This window comes from Triticum urartu, chromosome 5A, assembly GCF_056163025.1.
Source record: "Triticum urartu cultivar PI428250 chromosome 5A, HENAU_Tu73, whole genome shotgun sequence".
NCBI lineage: Eukaryota > Viridiplantae > Streptophyta > Magnoliopsida > Poales > Poaceae > Triticum > Triticum urartu.
The window spans coordinates 124,014,752-124,020,224 of record NC_141877.1 but is presented as its reverse complement, the minus strand read 5'-3'; positions in this window follow the sequence as shown (position 1 = coordinate 124,020,224).

The following is a 5,473-nucleotide window of genomic DNA, read 5'->3' as shown; positions in this document are numbered from 1 at the left end:
TATTGATGAAAGTGGATTTGGAGAGGTCGTGACTTTATTTAATGATGAATCCACTATTTTGGAGGAGGTTGCAATTGATTATAACAACAAAGTTCCTATATATGATGATTATGGTGATGACATGTATGCTATATTGAATAATTATAAACATGAAACTTGTCATCATGATTTTAATTTCCAATCACATGAGAGTTATTTTGTTGAGTTTGCTCCCACAATTATTGATGAGAATAAATTTGCTTATGTGGAGAGTAATAAAATTTATATGCTTGTGAATCATGAAAAGAATGCTTTATGTGATAGCTATATTGTTGAATTCATCCATGATGGTACTGAAAATTATTATGAGAGAGGAACTTATGCTTGTAGGTATTGCAATAATATCAAGTTTCCTCTCAATATGTTGAAAATCTTGAAGTTTTGCTTGTTTTGCCTTCCTATGCTTGTTGATTCTTGCTCCCATAGATTGTTTGCTCACAAAATCCCTATGCATAGGAAGTGGGTTAGGCTTAAATGTGCTTGCCATGTGTTTAATGATGCTCCCATTGTGGTTCAATTCTTTACTTTTATGTGAGCATCATTAAAATCATCATGCCTAGCTTAAAAGGCATGAAAGAAAAGCGCTTGTTGGGAGACAACCCAACACTTTTACCTACTATTTTTGTGTGTTAACATGATTATGCTACTACAATAATCATGTTTTATTGCCTTTGTTTCAATAAAGTGCCATGTAAGACCTTTGGGATGGCTTACGGTGATAGTTGATTTGATCTTGCTGAAAAACATAAACTTTTGCGCTCAGGAAAACAATTCTAATTTTTAATAGAAGTGTGATAAAATTCTGATTATTTTTGCAGAAGATTAATAGACAAATTTCCCAGGTTTTCCTATTTTTCAGGAATTTTGGAGTAGCAGAAGTATGTTTGGAGTACAGATTACTACAGACTGTTCTGTTTTTGACAGATTCTGTTTTCAATACATAGTTTGATTGTTTTCTAGTTTCCATGGATTATATTGCTCAATATAAATTGTAGAAATGATATGCTACTGTAGTCATTGTGTGTAAACAATTATGAATCTTGTCTTTGACAATACCAAAGTGAAATGGTTTGCTCTTAATCATACTAACCTATCTCACAAAGTTCCGTTAAGTTTTGTGTGATTGCAGTTTTCAAGTTTTGGGTGAGATGTCGATATGCGAAGAATAAGGAGTGACAAGACCCTAAGATTGGGGATGACCAAGGCACCCCAAGGTAATATTCAAGGAATATCCAAGCAACTAAGCATGGGGATGCCTCGGAAGGCATCCCCTCTTTCGTCTCCAACATTATCTGTAACCTCACTTGGAGCTATACTTTTATTCGTCTGATATGTGTTTTGCTTGGAGCGTCATTTTATTTTGTTAGTATTTGCTTTCTGTTATTTAGAATAATGTTTTGCATGTTTCTTTTCAATAAAAATGTCAAGGATAGCCTTTACCAGGCTTATCTTGCAAGTTTATGAGTTGCTGTTTGAAAATAGAAAGTTTACCGCTGTTGCAAAAATTCCCTAGAAAAGTCAGAATGTTATAAAATGTTGAAACTTTTTGAAAAATAAACTATGATAAATTTTATACAGTGTGGTAAATTTTCATAATTTTTGGAGTTGAAGAAGTATTGATACTCTTGCATTCTTTACAGACTGTACTGCTTTGGCAGATTGCTGTTATGTTTGCATTGTTTGCATATGTTTGCTTGTTTAATGATTCTATTTGAGGATAGGAGTTTTAAATATGCAAATACAATTAGTATGCAATGTTAAATAATAATTTTAGTGATTTTCTACAGTAGAGAATGATAAGTTTTTTGCATTGATTTATACTAACTTATCTCACGAGTTCTTGTTTAGTTTTGTGTGGATGAAGTTTTTAAGATTTAGGGAAACCGTGATATAAAAGGAATTAATGAGACACAAAAGCTCAAGCTTGGGGATGCCCAAGGTATCCCAAGATAATATTTCAAGAAGTCTCAAGCATCTAATCTTGGGGATGCCCCGGTAGGCATCCCACCTTTCTTCTTCAACAATTATCGGTTAGTATCGGTTCAGCCTAAGTTTTTGCTTCTTCACATGATGTGTGGTATTCTTGGAATGTCATTTTATTTTGTTTTGCTTGCTGTTTTAATAAAAATCTTAGATCTGAAAGTTTTTGAATAAGAGAGAGTCCTCAAATAGCTACCTATTTACTTAACTACTCGCTTGATCTCCACTTATATCTTTTTGGAGTAGCTCGTCATTTACTCTTGTGCTTCACTTATATCCTATGAGTAAATCATTGGTTGAATTGAATATCATGAGGTTGAAATTATATCATGCCTAGTGGTAGCTTCATATTGGGTTTAGAAAGTGAATCTTTTGAGGCTTGACAATCACAATATTGGTCATACAAGCAATTCACGAATAATTAGTATAAGGAAGTGAACTTTCACATGCAAATACACTATCATGGAGATCTTTTGTGATTGTGTGCCCCCATCAAAATATTATATGGAAAAATTGTTGATGTTGGACAAGGGAGACAATGTAATGGTTTGTGTTTGTTCATATTCACATAGAAGTTATATTGTCATAGATCCTTCAACATGTGGTGCTTGTCCACATCCTTGCTAGCCAAAAATTCCGCACCAAGTAGAGATACTACTTGTGCATCCAAAAACCCTTAAACCCAAATCTTATCTTCAAGAGTCCACCATACCTACCTAAGGATTGAGCAATATCCTTCAAGTAAGTTGTCATCGGTGCAATAAGGCAATAAAAATTGCTTCTAAAAGTGTTAGATCATTTAGTGCAAGAGAAAATTGAGCGTTGTACGAACTTGTGATGGCAAAGAATAAAAGCGATAGACAGCATAATAAAGGTTGCTATCATAAGGGGCAATATAACATGATGTTCTTTTGCACTAAGGGATTGATCATACAAACAAATAAGTGTATGGCAACCTCTACTTCCCTCCGCGAAGGGTCTATCTTTTACTTTTATGTATTTACTTTCATGCAAGAGTCAATTTTTTTCTCTCTATTCTTTTTTATTTTTCTCTTTTGGCAAGCATCATGTGGTGAGGAAAGATCTAGGCACATATATCCAGATGGATATGGGTAGCATGAGTTATTATTGTTGACATCACCCTTGAGGTGAATACATTGGGAGGCAAAATTATAAGCCCCTATCTTTCTTTGTGTCTGGTTGAAACATTTTGCTCATGTGTATGCGGTGAGTGTTAGCAATCATGGAAGATTATATGATGGTTGAGTATGTGGAGCTCTTACTTAAACTCTGTTGAATAAGTTGAATTGCAATTGCTTGGTGACTAAGAACATAGGTTGTTGAGTTTCAAGAGAATTCATTGTTTGAACCTTAACATGTGAATTGGTTGCTACTTTAACATGAAAAGTTTTATGAGAAAGAATTACTATTATGATGCTAGGAAAAGTTATTGAAATTATCATTGATCAAACTTATGCACTTCGCTAGCATTCACACTTCATAAATTATTTCTTTTATCATTTACCTACTCGAGGACGGGAAGAAATTAAGCTTGGGGATGCTGATACATCTCCAACGTATCTATAATTTATGAAGTATTCATGCCATGTTTACAACAATTTTATATGGTTTTGCTATGATTTGCATGGAATTAAACCAGACTGACGCTGCTTTCAGCAGAACTACCGTGGTGTTGTTTTTTGTGCAGAAATGAAAGTTATCCAAATGAGCTGAAACTTTTTGATGATTTTTTTGGAACAAAAGAGACCCCCGAAGCTTCGTGGGAGGGCCATAAGATCCACGAGGAGGGCACAACCCACCAGGGCGCGCCTGGTGGGCCTGGCTTGCCCCGGTGGGTTGTGCTCACCTCGAGGCCCATCTTAGCATGAAACCAACGCCAAAAAATCCTATAAATAGAGAAACCATCAGGGTTTGCCCTAGATCGGAAGTTCCGCCGCTGAAAGGCTCTCTAGCCACCGAAAACCAATCTAGACCCTGTTCCGGCACCCTGACGGAGGGGGGAATCATCACCGGTGGCCATCTTTATCATCCCGGCAGCCACCCCGATGAGGAGGGAGTAGTCCACCCTCGGGCTGAGGGTTTGTACTAGTAGCTATGTGTTTAATCTCTCTCTCTCTCTCTTTATCTCTCTCGTGTTCTTGAGATGTCACGATCTTGATGTATCGTGGGCTTTGTTAATATAGTCGGATCATATGGTGTTTTCCCCTCTATATCTTGTTGTGATGAATTGAGTTTTTCCATTTGATATTTCGTTGTTATCGAATTGAATACTTTTATGGATTTGAGAGCACTTGATATATGTCTTGCATATGAATACTCGTGGTGACAATGGGGTATCGTATTGATTCACTTGATATATGTTTTGGCATTCAACTCACGGATTCCCGCAGTGACATTGGGGTAATCTATGCATAGGGGTTGATGCAGGTTCTTGTCTTTGTTTCTCTGGTAGAAATCTTGGGGCACTCTTTGAGGTTCTTTGTGATGGATTGAATATTATGAATCTGAATTTGCTTTGGTGTTATTTTAGTACGAACTCTTGGTTAGATTGATCGGGAAGAATAGCTTCGTGTTATTTTTGTACGAACTCTAGGATAGATCGATCGGAAAGAATAGCTTTGAGGTGGTTTCGTACCCTACAAACAATTCCGTCTTATGTTATCCGCTAGATAGGAACTTTGGAGTGATTCTTCATCGCACGTTGAGGGGTGGTTATATGATCCAATTATATTAGCACTGTTGAGAGATTGCACTAGCGAAAGTACAGACCCTAGGCCTCATTTTCAAGCATTGCAATACCGTTTTTGTGCCCGTTTACTATTTTCTACTTTGCTCTTTTTATTTATTCAGATTATAAAAATATGTTTCTACCATCAATATTACAGTTTTATCACCATCTCTTCGCTGAACTAGTGCACCTATACAAATTGCCATTGTATTGGGTGTGTTGGGGACACAACAGGTTTCTTGTATTTGATTGTAGGGTTGCTTGAGAGAGAGACAATCTTCATCCTACGCCTCCCACAGATTGATAAACCTTAGGTCATCCACTTGAGGGAAAATTGCTACTATCCTACAAAACTCTGCGCATGGAGGCCCAACACGTGTCTAGAAGAATAAAGTTGCGTAGTAGACATCAAACACATATAAGGTAGTTAGTCATCAGGTTAAGTAAGGGTTCGCATGCTATCAGTAAAATATGTTCATGAAAAATAAGCACATTGCAGATTCACCAGATTAATTCAAGCCACATGGAAAACCCATTTATCCAAACCAAGCATGTATTAAGTGCAGCCAAATTCGATTTATTCCTCACATGCACAACAATACAAATTTCTACCCACGACAATTGGACATCGCATTGCAGAATTGAATCAAGCAGTTAACTAAACACCACAACAAATGAACCAAACATTAACTGAGCATCACATTG